The 22,617-nt window shown below is 40.7% G+C and overlaps 1 long non-coding RNA gene across 2 annotated transcripts; it reads right to left on the bottom strand.

Annotated features, from left to right (window-relative positions):
- Positions 1–5,236: 5,236 nt before the first annotated feature.
- On the bottom strand, positions 5,237–21,061 carry LOC112861569 (uncharacterized). 2 transcript variants are annotated; one of them, XR_015248055.1, is made up of 7 exons: positions 20,877–21,061; positions 20,487–20,663; positions 16,392–16,493; positions 10,851–10,926; positions 10,046–10,121; positions 9,648–9,682; positions 5,237–5,350 (listed from the first exon to the last, which is right to left on the bottom strand). It is a non-coding gene; the product is annotated as an uncharacterized LOC112861569 (long non-coding RNA). The 2 variants fall into 2 exon arrangements; XR_015248054.1 differs by lacking the exon at positions 10,851–10,926.
- Positions 21,062–22,617: the final 1,556 nt, after the last annotated feature.

Below are 22,617 nucleotides of genomic sequence, written 5' to 3'. Positions count from 1 at the left end.
TGACTAGGAAAAGATACTGAAAGCCCAGAAAAAGATACAAGACTATTGCATTGGTCCAAACACAAGAGAATGAGGCAAGGAGACAGGGAAGGTAAGGGAGAAGTTACAAATAAAGAAACAGTAGCTCTGTGATGTTCTTTGGATTCATTAGGTTATAAAGAAAGCAAAAGATAAGATTAGTGTGATTAATAGGAATAATGTGGCTGGGAAGCCCTGATTTTTAAAAAAAAAAAAAAAAAAAAGGAGGCTTTGTTGGATGGGGGAATAACTTCTCTTTGGACATTCTGAATTGAAAGGATATCTGGAATAAACAAAGAAGTTTGGCATGTTGATATTTAGTTTCCACAGCAAAATAAAGTACCCAAATAAATGTCTGGTGTGTTTCTCCACTGTGTTCCCCCTTATTAAGAGAAAATTCTATTGGTAGAATGTATAGGACATCTACTATCAAGAACCGTATAAAAGAAGTATTATAATTTTGTTGCAGAAATGATTACAGGCTCTTGAGAGCTAAAACAGCTTGTTCAAGGGGCAGACATCTGGGTGGCTCAGTCGATTCAGCATCTGACTCTTGATCTTGGCTCAGGTCATGATCTTATGGTTCACAACATCAAGCCCTGCATCAGGTTCTGTGCTGTGTCAGCATGGAGACTGCTTGGGATGCTCCGTCTCTCCGTCTCTCTTGGCTCCTCTGCCACTTGTACACAAGTGTTCTTTCTCAAAATAAATAAACATTAAAATAAAATAAAACATTATATTTTTTAAAAAAATGAAATAACTTACCAAGGTCACACAGTTTGTAAATAACCACAACTTTTGTGTTTTCTTGGTAATCAATAATTATAAGTCAGAGCACTCCTCACTAATGATGACTATCCATCCCTTAAGCAAAGAGACCTCAAAGTGTGAAGAGGAGAGAAGAAAGAATAAGTAACAGATTAATGCATGAATAAATGCATGTTATGTAAATTTTAAGCAGAAACAAATTTTCTCCACTTGGAATTTTCTTTTTCTGCTTCCAGTAAACCATGTGGGTTGTTATAAAAATATTACCCAAAATTTAACCTTTTTAAAAATTTTTTCTAAATGAAAAATCATTTGCCTCTAATCCCTTTGTTATTGTTTGGCAACCCTTAATATACATTAGTGTGATCTCAAGATGTTTCTACTTGGAACCTACATAGATGTTGGGATTGGGCTCCTCTAGGAACTAACTACAGCTGTCCCAGAGGATTGGGTAGCAACTTGGAGTCTGCTTTGTTCAGCAATCCCTGCTAAACCATAGTTTATGGTTCACTGGGCAAACATACCTTAGGCACTACATGTGTCTTTGTATGTGTGTTAATTTACCTTTTAAAGCACTAATGGGAACAGAGGTTTGTTCGTGGTAAGTGAATCTTGATAGGTCAACTTCACCTTGTTTAGAGGTATGTTAATTCGTTCCAGGTAGACGTTAATTTGTCTAGTTTATTGACTGGAAGTTATAATTCAGTGGCAAAATGAGAGCAGTGTGTTCTTTTCCTTTTGACAGATTCATGTCCGTCCGAGTACATCATCAACAAAAGATGACCTACCCATACAACTTTTTAAGCCCTTACTGGAAAAGTCCAATGGTGGCCATAAAAAGTTAGTCTTTATCTATGCTCAGAATCCTGTTTCATAAACTCAACTTTTTTTTTTTTTTTTTTTTTTTTTTAAAGATAGGGTAGGTTAGTAACTAGCTGTTTTCTGAAACCGATCAACCTATCTTTGAGACCATTTTAATTTGTAGCTGGTATGAATTTAGTTATTCCCTAGAACCGAGGTCCTCAAATTTTAGCATGCCTCAGAACCACCTGGAGGGCTGGGCCCCAGCCCCAGCACTTATGATTTAGTAGTTTTGGTAGGGGTAAGGCCCGAGAATGTGCATTTCTGTCAAGTTCCCAAGTGAAGTGGCTTCTCCTGGTACCACCCTTTGAGAACCCCTGCCCTAGGAAGAGTTCTCTCTCCCTGGTGGGGACTGAGAGCAATAACATCCAAGTTGTGAAGGCTTCTCTAGAGAGGTTAACATGTGGTCAATGAACATGTGGTCATTAGGTCTGTTTTTGGTTTGTTTGTTTTCTTACTGTTGGTATTTGTCGGGGGAAGGACGAAGTGAAGAAAAAGGTGTCTTCTGATACTCATGCCTAGACCTTGTGATATTTGATGAAATTTCTATCAATACATGCTTCTAAATCTAGTACCTCTGCTTTACATCCTCTCTCCCCCACCAAAAACGGAACAAAGCAAAATCTAAACTCAATGTTGCGGTCTCTTACCAGCACTTAAAAAGTTAACGATACCAAATAGAGTTGCTCAGGTCAGCAGAGGGTAAAACCAGCATTTGGAAATGCTGTGAGAACACAAATAGTTGAAACTGTGGAAGAGGCCTGAGGAAATTACAGAGGGAAAACTTTCCGCCCAAGGTTCCAGTTGCCAAGGAGTTTGTGTAGGTTGCTGGAGACCTCACCCCTCCGTGGCTCCTCTGTGACTCACTGTGTCCCTGGGAAGCCTCCTATTCGGCAACCAGAGCAAACTCAGAACCTCCTCCTTTGCTCTTACTGGGATGAAACGCACCAGAGAGCTTTGGTTTCTAAAACACGGATGTTTCTGATCAAGTGGACGGTAGCAGAGCCTGTCCTCTGATTCCTAGAAGCCAGTCTGGTTCTGGCCTAGGTGCAAAGGTTGGATTAGAGAAACTGTATAGTGGGTCTGGCTGCAGCAGCGGGAGGGGAGGAGGGCAAGGCTGCCGTATGCTTGGACCCCACTTGGAGGTCTGGTTGGGCTTGGCACATCAAGGTCACTCACGTTATAGTCTTGGATTCCAGCTCCACTCCCCCTCTTTTTTGGAGTGGGATGGTCTTCTGCAGGTAGAAACTCCCACACATGAAACAGCTTTTCTCTCTGGGCACATTTTGTTTCTGCCATTTCACATTTTGCCCTTGCCGGTCCAAATTCAATAATAACCAGAGGCAAATACGCAATTTTCCTTTCCCACAGAGGAGAGCATAATCTAATGCTGCAGTGCTTAATCAAAAACTGTTTCTTGGTTTAGATCCGTGCTTCTCACACTTCAACAGGCATGTCATTATCTGGGGATCTTGTTAAAAAGTAGAATCTGATTTAGTAGGTCTGGGTTGGGTCCTGAGATTATGAGTTGCTAGGAAACTGCCAGGTGTTGATGCCGCTCGACTGAAGACCCCTGCTTTGAATGGCAAGGGGATTAGTGTTCAGCCCAGGCTTCTCAGCGTAAGCCAGAGGGGCTGTTAATTTGCTTGCTGTTTTTGAAGAGTGATACCCAGGTGCCCAGAGATTTTGATTTGACTGGCCTAGTATTTTTTCAAGAGCTTCCTAAGTGATTTATTACATAACCAGGATTGAGAAAACAAACCCAAATTAATTTTTTTAAAACTATGAGTAGCTATCATTAGTGGGTCAGAATCGGAATCATTATAAATATGGTTTAAGTGAAATAGAATTGAACAGAACACAGTAGAGCACATTGTAGCAGTGTGAATACTGTCTGGGGAAGCTTTACAGCTATGTGTCTGCGAATATACAGTGCTCCATGTAAAACTTACTACTGAGGTTACAGTCAAAAACTCTTGAGAAGTCTCTGTTGCAGCTACTTAACTTTGCCATCACAGTGTGAAAGTACATCTAGACACTGTGTAAGTTCATAGGCATGGTTGTGTGAAATTTGCATTTGATTCAGTTTTTTTTACATATCATAAAATATTTTCTACTGGTTACTTTTCAGCCGCTTAAATACAGAAAATTAGCCCATGGGCCCTGTCTAGATTGCCAGCCTTGATTGAGATATCTTGGTTTTGGCCCTCTGTTTGATTTAATCAGTTATAGCCGATGGCTTCGGGCCTGATCCCAAAATAGCTTCCTATTATGATGACTACTTCATCCTTTGTATTTCCATTAAAAATACCTGGATTTAGAGGTGCGGCCTTTTGTGGTTGTTAGTAATAATAATAATTGTTATTGTTTAAAAAAATAGTATTTTGGACTTTAAAAATCTATGTCAGTGGGGCTCCTGGCTAGGTCAGTCAGAAGAGCATGTGACTTTTGCTCTGATGAGTTCAAGCCCCACATTGGGTATAGAAATTATTTATCTAAGTAAAACTTTAGGGCAAAAAAATCTACGCTAAGTCCTATGTTAAGTATGGCAGAGTAATTTTAGTTAAGAATAACTGAATCACTGGATAGAACACATGTGTCTTCACACTTTTTTTGTGTAGCAGAATTTCACTTTAATTATAAAATCCCAATACTTTGATTAATAAATTATCAGTTTATCATGAAAAATAGATTTAAAGGTATGCTTTACAAACAATAAGAAACAAATAAATACCAAATGTAAGTTCCTTACCAGAAAACATGATTCTTTCCACTATTTACAGAAAACTTTTTAATTCTCTTTTGTTTTTAATTTCTTTAATATTTATATTTGAGAGAGTATGAGCAGGGGAGGGGCAGAGTGAGAGGAAGACAGAACCCGAAGCAGGCTCCAGGCTTTGAGTTGTCAGCACAGAGCCTGACACGCGGCTTGAACCCGTGAACCAGGAGATCATGACCTGAGCCGAAGTTGGACGCCCAACCGACTGAGCCACCCAAGGACCCCAAAACCTCTGTTCTTGAGCAAAAGACTAAAGTTCACTGAAAACCATGGTTAAAATACTACTTCTTTCCCCAGTTACTTGGGATATCCTACATGGTAGTAACCTGCTGGTGCATTTTATTTTTGGCCACTCAAGGGGCAAGAGATAAAAGGTCATTGGGTACTTGTTGGGGTGGAAAAGAGTGTTCCACTTATTTGGGTTACGATAATATTTATTGAATGCTCACTGTGTACCTGGTATTAAGCTTAGCCTCTGAAGAAAAGGCAGGTAAAAAAAAAAAAACAGACCATAGGGGCATCTGGGTGGCCCAGTTGGTTAGGAGTCCGACTTGGCCTCAGGTCATGGTCTCACGATTCATGAGTTTGAGCCCTGGGTAGGGCTTTCTGCTCTCAGCACGGAGCCCACTTAAGATCTTCTGTCCCTCTCTCTTTGTCCCTTCCAGTCTCGTACTTTGTCTCTCTCTCAAAAATAAATAAACATTAAAAAAACAAACAAACAAGCAGCAGATCATGACTTCTGAGCTCCTGGAGCTTTCAATATAATGGCAAAAGCAGCTATTGAGCAGTTACAGATAAATCTGTAATTACCAACTATGTTAAAACCAGATGGAAGTGCTGTGAAGAGAGTTTAACAAGAGGGGTCCAGTTTTGAACAGGTGCTTTACGGGAGTCATCATTGAAGAGTGACATTTCAGTTGAGTCCTAGGAGAAGCAGAGATTACTTATTTAGGATGAGAGTGGAGGAAATCCCTTCCCAGGCAGGGAAGATCCTGCATGAAAACTCTGAAGGGGAAAAGCAGGTGGCAGGCAGTTTCAAAGGGCTGCGAGGCCATTGCAACCAGAGCTAAGAGAGGCAGGGGGAGGGCTGTACAAGCTATGAGGAGAGAAATTGACAGGTCAGATCACACAGATACTCATGGCCTGGTGAAGACACTGGCTTTTATTCTAAGGGTGGTGAGAGCACTTTTTAAGCCTTTTTTTTTTTTTTTTTATGTTTATTTATTTATTTTGAGAGAGAGCACACACATGCATGCGAGCAGGGGAGAGAGAGAGAGAGAGAGAGAGAGAGAGAGAGAGAGAATCCCAAGCAGGCTCTATAGTCTCAGCACAGAGTCTGATCTGGGGCTCGATCTCACCAACCGGGGAGGTCATGACCTGAGCTGAAATCAAGAGGTGGATGCTTAACTGACTGGGCCACCCATGGGCCCCTTTAAACTTTTAATATAGAGTAGTTACATGTACAGATTTGCATTTTTAGTCTTTGAGGGGGCCAAACTCATGTTTGGTTTGGTTTGTCTTCAGGTGCCCAAAGAGTAGCTGTTAGTAGCATATTACCTGTTGCTATTAAAATAAATGCCCTGCATCACTCTGGCTGCTGTTTATTTATTTTATTTTTTATTTATTTTTTTTAACATTTATTCATCTTTGAGAGACAGAGTGTGAGAGGAGTAGGGACAGAGAGAGAGAGGGAGGCACAGGATCTGAAGCAGGCTCCAGGCTCCAAGCTGTCAGCACAGAGCCCGACGTGGGGCTCGAACTCACAAACTGCAAGATCATGACCTGAGCCACAATTAGACGCTTAACCGACTGAGCCACCCAGGCACCCCTGGCTGCTGTGTGGAAAATAGACAGGGGGAGACAGTGCCAAGAATGAAAGTGGGAAGACTTATTGCAGGATGCTGTGCTCCCAGCAAGAGATGGTGGCATTTTGGACAAGGGACCGTGGTAGAGATGGGGCGAGGAGGAAAAGAGGCGTGACGTGTTTCAGAAATAGAATAATTGGATTGATTACTTACTGCATGCAAGGAGGAGAGGAAGAGGAAAAAATTAAAGATGATGCCCAGACTTTCCTTGGATCACTATGTGAAGAGGGACATAGGACAAAATGTACGTTTTAAGGGATAGAGTGATCAATTTTGAAAACTTTTAATTTGAGATGTCTATAAAAGGGTCAATGTAGGACATCAAGGAAGCAGGTATACAGGGCTGGAGATCAAAAGAGAGGATTAGGATGACAATATATACAAGGCAGTCCTTGACATGTGTGTCAGTTTACTTTTTGTGATGAATGCTAATTTAGTACCTATTCTATTCTGAGCAGTGCTCTAGTTACTGAGATTATAAAGAGAAAATAGGTGAAGTTTCATATATGAAGCCCTTCGAAGATATGGTACTTACATGAACCAGAACATACAGGTAGAGAGAACAGGAGAAAGAGGAGTGTCTCAAGAAGGTGATAGTTAAGGTGAAAATAAAGACCGAGAACAAGCCATTCAAAGATCTGGAAAAGTGCTCCCGACCAGGGAGATAGCAACTGAAAAGTTCCTGAAGGAGAAGTGAGCATGGTATGCTTGGGGAACAGTGAGAGACCTGGTATGGCAGGTGTGAAGTCAACAAAGAAGGAACTAGAAGAAAGAAGGGTGTGAATCATAAGGAACCTCATAGTCCATGGAATAGTTTCTCTAAGTATGGTGGGAGGTCATTAGAGGATTTTGTATAGGGAGCGATGTTATATGATTACCATTTTTCAAAAACCTGTTGAGCTTGTAGAATCTAGTGAGGAACAGGGAGATCCATCAAGATACTACTAGAATCCTCCTGTTCCTACTTTAGTGCTATGGGCTAAACTAACGTCCTACCCAAAATGTACATGTTGAAGCCCTGGCCCCCACTGTGATGCTCTTTGGAGATGGGACTTTGTGAAGTAATTAGGTGCAGATGAGGTCGTGAAGGTAGAGCGTTTATAAGAATTAGGATTTAGAGCCCTTATAAGAATAAATACCAGAGAGTTTGCTCTTTGTCTCTAGTGTGAAGACATGGTCTGAAGGAAGCCATCGGCAAGGCAGGAAGAGGGTCCTCATCCAAATCCTGATCATACCGGCACCATGATTTCAGACTTCCAGCCTCTAGAACTGTATGAAAAATCCATGCTCTCTAAGCTGACTTGTCTGTGGTATTTCTTATGGCAACCTGAGAAGACCAGTAGAGTCCAAAAGCAAAAAATGACCTGTGCAGGTTGGTAGGGCCTATCCCTTGCTGAGTAAGTAATCTGGGCAGAGTTCTGATTTCCACTGTGATCAAAGTAGAGGATTTCCCTGGCAAGAGCACTGGGGTTTTGACCAAGCTTGAGCTCTTGGAACAGTGAAGACAGGAGAACATCTTCTAGGCTCTGGCAGCTCCTTTCCCGTCTTTCAGTTTCCCTATCACACTTGTTTTCTGTCTCCAAAAAAGACCAAGCCATAAATGGAAGGAGAGCATTTCCACAGGTTGTGGAATTAGTCAGTTCTCCAAGGACGCTCACAACTCCATCTGCTGGTATTTAATAGATCCCTCCAAGCCAGAAAAATCTATTGATGAGTGGTAGCCTGTGATCGCCATTGCAGCCATAGTGCAATGTTGTAGAATGGTTGCCCGTCATCACAGTTATGTTGCAATTGCTTCTCACTACACTGAGCACACGAAAGGGCCGTATTTCTACCCGTCAAACAGAATTTTGGTGCTGGAGCTCCTTGGAGATAACTGCTGTGAGTGAAAGGTAATACTGTGACAGTTATTACTGTCTGGAGAGTGATCATACAAACAAGTGCCAGCTGCCTGTCCCTGTCTGGGACTGTGTAACAGAGTGCGTCTAAATCAGACTGAAAAATCAAATCAGTTAACTTTAAATTATTTAAATTTTCCAGTGAAGCAAAACTGCAAGCATGCTAGACTATTCCTAGGATACCTGTTTCACAGCAGTGCGTTAGTATCTATTTTTCCTTCTGAAGAATGCAGAGGCCTGAAAAAACAACAACAACCCATTTTTTGTTGGATGTTTGAACCTGTCCTGTTTTATTTCTCAATCTGGATCACTGAAGAAAAGCGTCCTACCCCTGCCATATTAAGTGAATCACAACCAGTTTTGAATTACTTTCCCAGGGCTGCATCAAAGTGGCCCCCTTGACTATGAGAGTGAAAGGTTATTAAGCCTGTGGCACACATTCATTGGTCACCTGAACCTACAGTGGTCATTATCAGGAGTAGCTGAGAAGCTGACAAGTAGCTCCAAATAGAGAATGCTACCCCAACCTTTGCTTGCCTAGTGAAATCTCCACAAAACTCGGAAAAGCCCTAAAATTCAGAGTCCCAGTTGCAGCCTAACACTGTTGTGAACTGGTGATTGCACCCCTGCATTACTGTGTCTCTGTTACTTCCCAAATCGTTTGTTCAAGGAACCCACTGAGATGGAAAGTAAACTTTCCTAATGCTGCTCAGACTTAAGGAGTGACAATGACAGAGATGGTCAAGTTGTTGTCAATTTTAGTTGAAAAAAAAAAAGAGGTTTAGACTAGATGACCAGAGACAATAGTGCTTAACAAAATACCTGTATGCTTTCCACATTCCCCAGCCTCCCTGACAGGTCTGGGCCATGTGACTAGCTCTGCACATAGGATGAGGGCAAAGGACCATGGTCACTTCCAGGCCTGGCCCCTTAAGATTCCCAGCCTGTTCCCTGTCTTGTTGTGGTGGTATAACAACAAAATGGTAGAAGTGATCACATATATATGAGACCATCAAGGAAAGGAGAAATATGTATCTTGGTTATATTAAATCACTGAGATTTTTGAGTCTGTGTGCTGTCCTTCCCAGCACTGGTGATCCTGACTACTATGGACCAGTCTTCTGGCTGCCTTAGAGAATTGGTATTACAGTGCTGTCCCTGGGTGGCGGGCCAAACTGATGAAGTAGTAGTCTTACCATGCTCAATTAGTAGTGATGTTAAGGCTTGGACTAATGGGCAGGAAAACTCCGTTAAATGCTTGCAGTTAAATGCATTATTGACCATACACACGAAGCAGTGGGATGAAAATTGTGGGAAACACCAAAAGAGTATACGTGACATTCATAGGAGATTCCATTAGAGTCAAGGGTAAAATAGTCAATGAATGAAACGGTTAAATATCAGTGGTTCTAACAAAGAAATTCAAAGTCTAAGAAGACCATTGTGGGTTGGACTTACCTGAAGAATCTTCAAGTAGAGTCAAAAGCATAGCACTGAATAAAACAAAAAAAACAAAAGAAAATAAAAACAGTAAATGGTTAAGTGAGTCTAAAGATTTTTCTCTTGGGATTTGCTCATGTTGGGTGCTAACTCTTCATTTTTTAAAAAATATAATTTATTTTCAAATTGGCTAACATACAGTGTGTACCCTGTACTCTTGGTTTTGGGGGTAGATTCCATGGTTCTTACATACAACACCCAGTGCTCATTCCAACAAGTGGGTGGTAACTCTTCAAAGCTGATAAATGTAAGGCTCAATGTCTCCATATATCATTAGGCCTTAGAATGGCTTATAATTATTTTAAAAATCAAGAGCTTATTTTCTCATCAAAAAACCTTACTTTAGGGGCACTTGCCTGGCTCAGTTGGAAGACCATGCAATTCTTGATCTCCAGGTCATCAGTTCAAGCCCCACATTGGGTGTAGGGATGACTAAAAAACATAAATTAATTTTAAAAATCCTTACTTTATATGATAATTTCTCAAAGATAATAATATACAAGCAGCACATAGCATGTAACAAAGGTAACTCAAAAAGAGCAAAATACCAACAGCAAGTTGGAAACAAAATCCACTATAGGGGTGCCTGGGTGGCTCAGTTGGTTAAGCATCCAACTTCGGTTCAGGTCATCATCTCATGGTTTGTGGGTTCGAGCCCCACATTGGGCTCTGTGCTGATAGCTTGGAGGCTGGAGGCTGCTTTGGTTTCTGTGTCTCCCTCTTTCTTGGCCCTTCCCCCAACTCATGCTCTGTCTCTCTCTGTCTCTCAAAAATGAATAAATGTTAAACAAAAATTTAAATTGTTGTTTATGTATAAAAAATTAATATAAAATGCCAAGCCACAAATATGCTTAATTCCTTTCGATCATTGTGTCCATTTTTATCTTTATGCTTTAAATGCTTACCGTCAATATTTCACTCTGAATGATAGGGGCTATTTGTCCAAAACATACCTTCCTTATATGTTCTCAGAAATCAATAATCCCCTTGGAGAACCTCAAAGGAAGGTTTTTTTCAATCTCACTTAACTTTGCTGGTTGATTTTTGTTGTTTACTGAATGAAATATATATCTGTAGAAATGATGTTATTTTGTTCTTTAAGGGAATTATTGATGTGGGAAACAAAGGCAAAGGAAAAGATTAAATTTCCTTGCTACTTACAGCCCATTGACAAGTCCTTGAGGCAGGCAGAGTGACCTTCCTCTGTGAGCTCAGCTGTTTTGATGATGACACTTTGCTAAGGGACGGAAGGCAATCTTAGCTTAACATTATCCTGACCCTCCAGGATCCTGTAAGTCTTTTTTAACATATGACAATTCCTTTGGAAACTTCCTTTGTCTCAACCCCTCAAGGTCTATGTTGGCAATCATCCCCAAAGCTTATAGCTCATTGATACACATCTGAAGGGTCTCATGACTAAGGTTTTATTAGATAGTAATAAATGACCTTTTTGTAACAAGAGCTACCCCCCTCAAGGTCCTGGGAACCTTGCTTCCAAGATTACTTAGACTGACTCCATTCCTAACCCCCTCCCAACTTAAAATTGTGTAATTAGTCACCTGTTAAAACTCCAGTGCTGGGCCCCTGGGTAGCTCAGTTGGTTAAGTATCCAGCTTCGGCTCAGGTCCCGATCTCACAGTTTGTGGATTTGAGCCCTGAGTAGGTCTCTGTGCTAACAGCTCAGAGCCTGGAACCTGCTTCAGATTCTGTGTCTCCCTCTCTCTCTGCCCTTCCCCCACTCATGATCTTTCTCTTTCTCTCTCTCTCAAAAATGAATAAACATTAAAAAACAAACCAAAACCAAAACAAAACCCCAAGGCAGCTCTATCTGCCCATAGGTCCTATCCCTGTGCTTTAATAAAACTACCTTTTTGCACCAAAGAAATCTCAAGAATTCTTTCTTGACCGTTTGCTCCAAACCCCAACATTTCCACATTATTATCACATTATTTTTTTTTGAATAGTGAAGTCTATATTTGTACAGACTTTTTAATTGATGTTATCTCATAATAGTCCAATAAGGAAGTTTATTTATAATTCCTATGATGCAAATACTAAACCTGTTTACATTTAGTGTAAGATAAAACTAGACTCCAGTTTGTATTCTCTGACTCTAGATCCCTTTGTCACCTTTTGTTCCATGAAACATTCAAAACTAGAAGAACACCCATTTTATTAAATGTCTACTTGAGCAAAGCAGATAAGTAGCAGATAACCTGATTTAAACATAGAGAAGTAGAGACAAAATAGAAAAAGTTTTTTTTTTTTATTGACTCAATTGAAATGGCACAAAGTTAGTGGCATTGGAATACAAAATACTTCATTTAAATTACAAATTATAACAAAGTTCTAAAGAGAACTAGTTGGAAAGTAGGACTGAAACAGCATGTATCCACAGATTGTCTAAAAAGGTGTTGTTGGTTTTCAGATGAGTCCCATGTATCCAGTCAATCAGTGCTTAATACCTTTGTTGTGTTTACATCTCTCTTTCTAGGTACTAGTGATACTAGTGATCCTACTGGATCCTTTTGGATCCTATTGGTGCCTGTTATCCTCAGGCTTTTTTTTTTTTTTTCCTTCTCAAGATTGATTGAATTTCTTTTGAGGAATAGGTGATCCATGGTGTTACATTAGTTTCAGGTGTACAACACAGTGATCTGACAAGTCTCTACACCAGCCATGCTCAGCACAACCATAGCTATCATTCTCCCCAGGCTTTTTCATCTTCAGTGTCTTCCCCTTCATCACAACCATCCCCCGTGCTTATGGACATTTTCATGTTTTTTCTTCCTAGGAAAGTCTTTCCTCCATCCTACATTTCTTTCCATCTCCAGCCATTTTGCAAAATTTCTAAAAAGAATAGTGACATTTGCTGGTTTCACATCATTGCCTTCCCCACATTCACCATAACCTGGCTTTCATTCTTGACACCATTCCACTAAACTTTTACCCAGGAGGTCTCCAAGATCTTGTGTATCACCAATATAGAAGCCTCTGGGTCTGACTGTTGCAGTATTTAACATGCTTGGTTGCATGTTATGATTGTACCGTTCTGGACTTGAGACATTGCTTCGGAAGTGCTTTCCTCCTACTCCGTCCATCTCTTTTTTTAGTTGGTTGGATGCTGAAATGGAAGTGGCCCCTAAGCTTCCATACCTGGCCCTCCTTTCTACTGACACTGAACAATCTCTGTTGCTTTCATTCAGGCTTCTACTGGGACCTCTATACATTGATGAAACAATGCAATTTATCCCCTTTTCTGATCTTTGCCAACCTGAGCCTGTATTTCTTTCCAAATGAAGACTCACCATTTCCACTTGGATGTACCTTGGTCTCCTCAGTATCAGCATTCCCAAAACCAAACTTTTTTTTCCTCCCAGTTTTTCTTCTATGTTGTGCCCCTCTTGGGTGACTAGCATTACCGTGTCTCTACTCATCCAAGATAACCCAAGTCATCTCTGATGTTTGTGTCCCCCTCTTTGATTTCTCAAATTAAAAAAAAATTTTAATGTTTATTTATTTTTGAGAGAGAGAGACAGAGTGTGAGCAGGGGAGGGGCAGAGAGAGAGGGGGACACAGAATTTGAAGCAGGCTCCAGGCTCCTTGCTGTTAGCACAGAGCCTGGTATTTCTCAAATGCTTACCCTCTTCTTTATTTCTTCTGGCTCCACTTTAGCTCAGACTCTCACCATCAGTGTCCTAGACAATCTTGAGAGCCTCCTAATGTGTCTCCCTGCTTCTAGTCTTTCCTAATCTGGCACATCCTTATGATGATCTATTAGCATTAAAACTTATCTGTCATCAAATGTTAAGGTTGAATTCAGTGTCATCACAATAACATTTTTGGTAGGAGACCCCTCCACCAGCACTGTTTGGTTAAAAGACTACATAAAACCTCATCTGTTTTCCACATGACTTCTGACCAGAGTAATATTTATAAAGAGAAAATATGTTCCATTACCCCTGCTTAAGACTCCTTAGTGCTGTATTGTCTTCAGAATTAAGGGAAGGAGAACAAAGGTCTTAACTTCTACTCCATTCTCATTGTCCCACCTGTCTTATTTTTCTGGTAATTTGTGTTTAAATTCCAGAGATCACTGTGCTCTTTAATAACTCTGGGTCTCATACATTCTGTTTTCCTGCCCAGAATGCCCTCTGCCCACCTGTTCTTTGCCTGCTAGATGTCTATTTCTCCTCCATTAGTTTGCCTCTGTATACCTCTCTAGGCTCATATCTCCAACATTCTCCTTAAAGTAAATGCTTCCCAAATTTCTAATCTTTTGACATTTCTCTTTCCTGCTTGGGAGCTTTTGTACCTGAAATTCTGCCTTGAATACCCTTTCCCTGCTTAGCTTGCCTGACACTTAGCCTTCAAAATTTAATTCAGATGTCATCTCTTGTATGCCTGACTCCCAGGCCATCTTCTGAACTTAGATTATAGCACATTTCACCACTACCAAAGCACTGTACTGTATACTGCTTACTAAAGATAGTTTCCCATTTGATTTTTACTGCAGTGTTTTAGGGCACTAGTAGCTAGCATAGGAGATAAACTCCTACATCTAAGTAGCTAAATGCAGTAGAGATTTATTTCTTGCCTCAGTGAAGTCCAAAAGAGACGTTTCTGATTGTCAGGTGACTCCACTCCAAGCACAAGTTGGGGTCTCAAGTTCCATCTGGTGGTTCAGCCAGTTTCAGTAAATGTTTACTTTGTAAAGGGAAAGAGGGCACCTGGGTAGCTCAATTGGTTAGGCTTCTGATTTTGGCTCAAGACATGATCTCATGGTTTGTGGGTTTGAGCCCCATGTCGGTTTCTGTGCTGACAGCTCAGGGCCTGGAGCCTGCTTCAGATTCTGTCTCTCTCTCTCTCTCTCTCTCTCTCTGCCCTTTCCCCACTGGTGCTCTGTTTGTCTCTCTCTCTCCCTCTCTCAAAAATAAATAAACATTAAAAAAAAGAAGAAGAAAGAAAAAGGGGAAGGAAGTGTGGCAGATCGGGTCTGCTACTGTCATATAGGACTTATGCCCTACTCCCCTAAGCCACGGGGCTCGGACACGGGGCCACACCTAAATAGAGAGGCTGGGAAAGTGGTCTAGGTCTGTATCTGGGCAAAGAGCAAATGACTTGGTGAGCTGAGCAGTCAGCTAGTCTCTGCTAGAGCTGGACACTGCCTTTATCTAACACCAGTGCTGCTCATAGTCCTGACCCGTAGTTGTTGAAGGAATGAATAAATGAAAGATAATAGATCTTTAAATTCTCAGCACTGAGCAGACTATTCCAATAATCCATAAAATAGCCCCTAGAGGATCTAGGGAGATTCAGAGAGGGACCAGAAGGGATTCTTAAGGAATTGAAAATGAGGTCTCTGTGGAATAATTAAATGTTTTGGATTGCTCTTCATGAAATAAAATAGCCTAAGAAAAAAGTCATCATACTTTTAAAAGTTAGCAAAGGCTAACGAAAGTACTCCAGATATTACGCTTATTTCTACCACCAAGCTTTGTTGGTTGGTTGTTAAAGGGTTTTGTGAGGTATAACTAGGGTTTCTAACAAGAAACAGTGCCTATCGTGATTGTTAAAAAATTTGTAGGTTGTAGGAGATTTGCAAAAGGAGGTCATGATAGGTAAATCTTTAGTAATACCTTATCTGTGGATCTTTGGAAATGCCAGGTGGGGAGATATTTATCTTTTTTTTTTTTTTTATAATTGTAGAAATTAAAGTTAACTTTTCAGATTAAAAAATAAAATCTGAAGGGTGCCTGGGTGGCTCATTCGGTTAAGTGTCCGTCTTCAGCTCAGGTCATGATCTCAATGGTTGGTGAGTTTGAGCCCTGCATCGGGCTCTGTGCTGGCAGCTCAGAGCCTGGAGCCTTCTTCAGATTCTGTCTCCCTCTCTTTCTGCCCCTCCCCCACTCACACTCTGTCTCTCTCTCTCTCTCAAAAATAAATAAACAAAAAATTTTTTTAAAAAATAAAATCAAATCTGAAATAGGAATTTACCCTCTTGATGCTATTCAAAAATTACTTTTTCTGGTTACTTTTACTGTGTATAATAAAAGATGAGAAAAGTTAGGCATTATGAATTAGGGTGGAATTTCTATAGGATTCTCCTTATCAGTTTGTTCTCAGTTATGAGAGAGTTAGAAGAAAAAGTGTTTGACACCTTTGTTGGTTTAAAGTTCTGAGGTGGAGGTTTTAGTCCTAGAAAATGTCTTTCTCTAAGCTCATGGTCAGAGCATGGTCAGAAGCACTTTTTTTTTCTTTTTAAATTAGAGAGTGCGCACACACCATCTGGGGCAGTGGGAGAGAAACAGAAAGAATCCTAATCAGGCTCAGCACAGAGCCCAGTGTGGGTCTCCATCCCATAACCATGGGATCATGACCGGAGCCAAAATCAAGACTCGGACCCTCAGCCAATTGAGCCACCCAGGCACCCCAAATATTTCCCCTATTTAAAGAAATTCTGGGGTGCCTGGGTGGTTTCCTCAGTTAAGCATCTGACTCTTGATTTCAGCTCAGATCATGATCTCGCGGTTTGTGAGTTCCAGCCCTTTGTTGGGCTCTGTGCTGGCAGCATGGAGCCTGCTTGGGATTCTGTTGCCCTCTCTCCCTCTGTCCTTCCCAGCTTGCTCTCTATCTCTCTTTCAGAATAAATAAAAGTAAACTTAAAAAGAGTTCTTCATAAAAAAGAAAAGAAATTCTTACCTTATAATAAAGTAGTGGGCAGAATATTATGGGTGAGGTGGAGAGTACTTAATATTAGCCTCAGGTACACATAGATCATTCACTCAGTGTATTTTCAATCACCTGTGGAAAATTCCATGCTCATTACGGGGGTTATATTATGTTCTATTATATTGACTACTATATAGGATATGTATAGAATATTATATATATAATAGAGAATAAGATAGATACAATCCCTCCCTTCATGGAGCCTAAATTATAGCAGGAGAGACAGATATGAAACGACTAAATCCTTGTGTGGTTGGAATTGTGATAAATGCTAGGAAGAAGTACAGAAAACTGATAGAGTATAATCAAGGGAGTCTGTCTTGGTTTGGGGGGAATCAAGGAAAATCTTTCAAGTGCCATTGAGTAGAGCACTGGAGGATGATGAGCTGAGAGAAAGCTGGGGCAGGGGGCGAGCAGAGTAAGGTCTGTTTCCGGCAGAGGAATTTCTTTGTTCAGAGACCCAGAGAAAACCAGTATAGCTGGATACTGGCTAGGAGAGGTAGGCTGGGTCCATGATAAGATTTTAGGCTTTATCTTTATAGCAGTGGTTGAACACAGAAGGGATTCAAACAGGGAAGTTAATTGATTTTGTTTGTATTTTATATCTTAGCCCATTCTGGCTGCACCTAGGAGAATGGTTTGGAGGGGCAAGTTGCTGGGGAGACAAGACCTTTCACATTGGCTCACAGTAAACCGTGATGGAGGCTTGACCGGAGCATGCAGGGGACATAGCAAACAATGGCTGGGCTCACAGATTCCTTCTGAATTCCGGAAATTTCTTACTTTCCTATGAAATCGGCTATGGGTTCTAAAGGATATTTGCTATGTTTTACTAGTGTTTTTGTTTTTAGAGCACTTAGATCACAAGTCTACTTAAAATCACTTTTTGGGGCACCTGGGTGGCTCAGTCGGTTAAGTGACCAGCTTTGGCTCAGGTCATGATCTCACAGTACGTGAATTTGAGCCCTGCGTTCAGCTCTGTGCTGACAGCTCAGAGCCTAGAGCCTGCTTCAGATTCTGTGTCTCCCCCTCTCTCTGCCTCTCCCCCTCTTGGGCTTTGTCTCTCTCAAAAACAAATAAACATTAAAAAAAAAAGTCTTCACTTTTTATGGTTTTGTTTGAAGAAAGGATTTCACGTTTAATAAATGTGAGAAAATTGAGACCTAGGAAAATTGTAATTACTCAGATTCCTCTAGCTATCCAGTGAGCAGTAGAGCTGAGGTAGCATCCAAGTTGTTTACTCTGTCAGTTCACATTAAGCTACATCTCTCCTGTTCTCATACAATAGTGGGGGGCAGGGGGAAACCAGCCAACTTCCTTTCAAGGCAAATATGGTGTCTGCCTTGGTCAGGTGAGCTGTCAGCGACTCAGCCCACAGCTTCAGAAAAATAACCCAAGCCTAAACTGGAGCGTTTTTCTCTCAGCCCTCACGGCATAGTGAGGACTTTGACGATAGTCATAACTCTTATGTATGGCCTTTTATATTTTAAGTTTGTAACAAATCTAGACCTTTATTCCTCATCTGCAATGCTTTCTCAGTTCAGTGAAGAGCATCTAATTTTTAAAGGCCAAGCTATAGTGCAACTGAAGCTGATGGAACAGAGAAGTGTTTCATCAAGTCAAACGTTACATAAGATTAAATTGCAAAGAGAGTAATAAACATTTTTATGTTACATGTAAATACTGTCAAGTCAGCTTGAAGCTGCTTCTTAAAATTTAGTGTGCTTAAAAAACGTGCTATTTTAAATAACTATACTCCACTTATTGTATTTAGTATCAGGAGTCCTTTCCCTATCCCTGCCCAAGTGGTTCCTAGGAATGCCCTCTGCTCCCTTCCTTAGCATGCTGGCCAGGCATCTATTTAGGGCAGGAAAGCCTCAAGACTTGGATAGGACCAGAGGTGAGAAAAGAAAAGGGAGTCCTCTTCCTCTTCAGGAGGGAAGAGACAAGTTTGTTAAAAATATAAAAGGAGGGGCACTTGGGTGGCTCAGTCGACTGAGTGTCTGGCTTCAGCTCAGGTCATGATCTCGTGGCTTGTGAGTTCAAGTTCCACATCAGGCTCTGTGCTGTCAGCGCAGAATCTGCTAGCATCCTCTGTCCCTCTCTCTGCCCTTCCCCGGCTTGCACTTTCTCAAAAATAAATAAACATATAAAAAAAATAGAAAAGGAAGAGTATCTAAAGATCAAGGAACTGGAGAAAGAGGAAGGCGGTGGGGAGAATGGATGGAGATGGGAGGCAGAAGGCTGCAGAGAGAGTAAGATACATCTCATTATGTCTTTTCTTTCCCCAAACTCTCAGTTGTCTTCTCACTTAGGAACACATTCAGTTTAGCTTAAGTGAAAAAGAGAAGTTTATTGGAAGGACACAAAAAATACCTAATACAAAACATAGTTAGACTACAGGAGGGACTAGCAGATAAAATAGCAAATTGAGGGGCACCTGGGTGGCTCAGTCGGTTGAGCATCTGACTTTGGCTGAGGTCATGATCTCGTGATTTATGAGTTTGAGCTCCACGTTGGGCTCTCTGCTGTCAGCTTGGAGCCTGAGACTGCTTCAGATTCTGTGTCTCCCTCTCTCTCTGCCCCTCTCCTGCTCACGCTCTCTCTCTCTCTCTCTCTCAAAAATAAACAGTTAAAAAATTTTTTTTAAGTAGCAAATTGACAGGCTCCGAGGAAAATTCTTTCCCTCTGGTTTTCTTGGTTTGCTACTTCTCCCTCCCTCTTTCAATTTTTCTGACTCTCCCTGCCACCCCCAACACAGAATTCCTCATCTCTTTTCTTGCAGTGGTTTTCATTCTTTTTCCATGCATGCTGGACCTTTGCTTACACATTCTCTTAACAGGACTGGATCTCTGGGGCTCCTGGAAATCTCTTCATTTCAAATAACCCTGCTGTCTCCAGTTGCAAATTCCCAAGTTAAAATGTGTAGTTGGCCTACCTTAGGTTAGGTGTCCTTCAATGGTTCCACCAGTTTTGGCATAGTTGCCAAAGTAACTACTCTTGTTGGATGTGTAGTAAGGTACCAGGTAGTAGAGTGGAGGGATTATGGGCTGGACAGCTGGCTTGATACGTGTATACATCCCCTTGCAACCTTGTCCTGAACTTTCAGCCAGTGCCCTCAGTCTCTTGCTCTCATCACAAGAGTTGTCAACCTCTTATAATAGAATTTCTCATAGTATTATTTGGATCACTTGCATCAAATGTGTTTACAAAAAAAATGCAGATAGTCTCTTACTCCTATCCCTTACCTATTCCAGATACCTTGTATATATACTTTGGAGGTGGGCATGAAAACTCACTGGTAATAAGACCCTTTCTCTTGGAAAACATGCTATGAATTTCAAATAACACACATTAACTTCTAGAATAAATATATTGCAAATAACAATTGTAAAACACTAGTGATAAAAATATATTCTTCTTTGAACATTAAAAGGATATTCATTTTAAAATTTCAGAAAGGAAGGAGAAAATAGTATCATGCAAAAATTAATATGTAGAATTTTCCTCTTTATTTGTCCTGCTGTTTTACTTAGTGCATCTGCAGTAACAGCAGATCTTTAAGGAACCCAGGAAATCTGCCGTAGTTCAATCATATTTCTGCCTCTTCCATATCTATCTTGATCATTCTGTATTTTGAGTTGATTTTCTCTTCAACTCTGGTGGTATCCAGATACTCTTAACATCCCTATGTCATTACAACTATGCACTGCATCTTATCAGGAAACGCCACTGTTTCCCTGTGAAAGTTATCCACGACAAAACTGAGGCTAATCCTTACCAACTGCCTGATCATTAATACACATTTATCTCAGACTGGATCCTCTCCCTACCTATTTCTGTGAGCTTGTGTTTTTCAAATTTGAATACATATATCCCTGGGGACACACAATTTTATATCAGGAGCTGTTAAGATAAAGGTAATATTTTTTACTGCAATGTTTATTTAGCTGAAGATTTAATAACTGGAATGCAACCTAAAATATTATTTTGTCTTAAACACGGATATGTTAAAGAGAAAGATTTAAAAAAAAAAAAACACAAAAGACTTCACATTAAGCGTACCTGGGTGGCTCAGTCAGCTAAGCGTCCGACTTGGGCTCTGGTCATGATCTCGCGGTTCTGGATTTGAGCCCCATGTCGGGCTTGGTGCAGACAGCTCAGAGCCTGGAGCCTGCTTTGGATTCTGTGTCTTCCTCTCTTTCTGCCTCTCCCCTGTGCACATTTTGTCTCTCTCTGTCTCTTAAAAATAAATAAATGTTAAAAAAACTTTTTTAAAAAAAAATTCACATTTAATTTTAAGACCAAAGGTGAGGCTTCAAACTATTTGTGCTGTGTTCCCCAAGCTCTCAGTTTGGGGTGCATATTTACATTTATAATATGCTATTAATTTAGCTGATATCCTTGAAACATATATTCAATGAAAATACCAGCTTACTCAATGAGAAAGCTTACAGAAAAATACACATCAGTCCCCGCAGTCCTCTCCCTTCTGTGTCTGATTGTTAATGAGCCCCAAGAGTCTCTGGTTTTCAAGGGGCTAGGTGGGAGCCAAAAGAAAGCAATTTCATTTTCAAGTAAGTGTATCTTTCAGTAGAACTTCAACAAAGTAAATATCCTCTGGAGCTGGTTTCATAATAGGTTCCTCTTTATGAAGACTGGCTCTAACCAGTTCTTGGGAAATGTGCTTACAGACAGGGATTGCCCAACTGATTTCAGTAGACAAGAAAGTACATAGGGCAACAGGGGTCATGCCAATGAATATATACCCTATACACATCTTTATGAACAGACTAATCCACTAAACAGTGCCACATACTTGTTATCAGGATTTAGATATCCTCCAAAGAGCACAAGGCATTCTTCATAAAAACTTAAAAGTAAACAATGTTGTTCATTCTTTTCCTGCTGGCAGAATGAAAATTACCTCTGTGGGGGTTGACCATATAGATAGCCAGAGGAGACAGCTGCCCACAATGTTTAATTTGAGGGAAGCCATAAGGTCCTGACTGTTGGAGAATAGTTTCCCTTTGATTTCTCAGAACTAGCGCTCCCCATATGCCTGGTGTCCATTCCCACCATTAATCCAGTGAATTAGACACTAAGTAGAAGAGTTATCTCCCATAAAGTCACTCTGAAAGTGTACACTTCTGTGATCTGTAAGGGGCATTGTTGTGTTCCGCCCCCCCCCCAGTTATACAATAATATGTATTTACTCACTGACATAGGTTAATTTACCTGAATTAATTATCAGCTTGGAAAACAAGTACTGGGATTTTGATGACATATGACATAAAGTGGTAATTATTTTAATGAGAGTTGAGGCATGGGTTTCAAGGGCTATTGCCCAGAATCAGCTGACCTGGTCGGAGCCCAGCAGAGGGCACTCTAGGAAACCAGCACAAGGACACTAGACGCCTAACAGTAGAGACAGATTTACTAAACCTAAGCTTTTTCCCCCGTGTAATTTTTGCTAAGCTAGCCCTTCCTGATCACCACAAAGCAAGTCAGACAACTTCAAGGTTAACTGGTCCTACGTAGACTGGTCAGGAGGCAGCAATTACTTCTGAATTCTGTAAAGTGCTAAAATAACAATAATCATCATTATCATCATTGTCATCATCACCTACACCCCTATGAGCCATATGTAACTTCTCCATTGCCTCTGGTACAATCAGTCATTTGCATTCCTCCTGTGGGTAATATAAAGTTGCTGGCAACCATGGAGACCATAAAGATCATTAGAAAGGCACAGAGGGGAATCGGGGCTGATGAGCACAGTCACAAGGGTGGTTTATATAACATCCTCACTGGTTGCTCCATAATGTAGATTGCTGGAAAGGCCACCAAATTACTTTTCTCTTTGAGACTTGTTTGCTCACATAGCTGTAAGGGCTTTATAGAAATGGACAGATGGAGCCAGATTCGTTTTTAGAGAGCCAGAGGATACCCTTTCCATATAGCATTCTAAATTGTTTCTTAAGTATGGAGTTCACTGTAGATTCACAAGGATGATCCCAACATAGAATTGAGTGTGTGCTTGCACTAGGCCAAAGAGTAGGAAGTGAGCTTCGAAAAATTATAGAAACAAATGAATAATCCAACTCCAGTTATGTAGAGCAAAACAGGAGGATCCAACCTAACTTACGTAGCCAATAACAATTTTCCTTGCCATGCCCTCCCCCCAAATAAAAAA

Source organism: Puma concolor, chromosome A1 (genome assembly GCF_028749965.1).
Source record: "Puma concolor isolate L17-30 chromosome A1, mPumCon1.1.hap2, whole genome shotgun sequence".
Lineage (NCBI taxonomy): Eukaryota > Metazoa > Chordata > Mammalia > Carnivora > Felidae > Puma > Puma concolor.
Note: the sequence above shows the minus strand (reverse complement) of the source record. Positions and strands in the feature narration are given on the sequence as shown.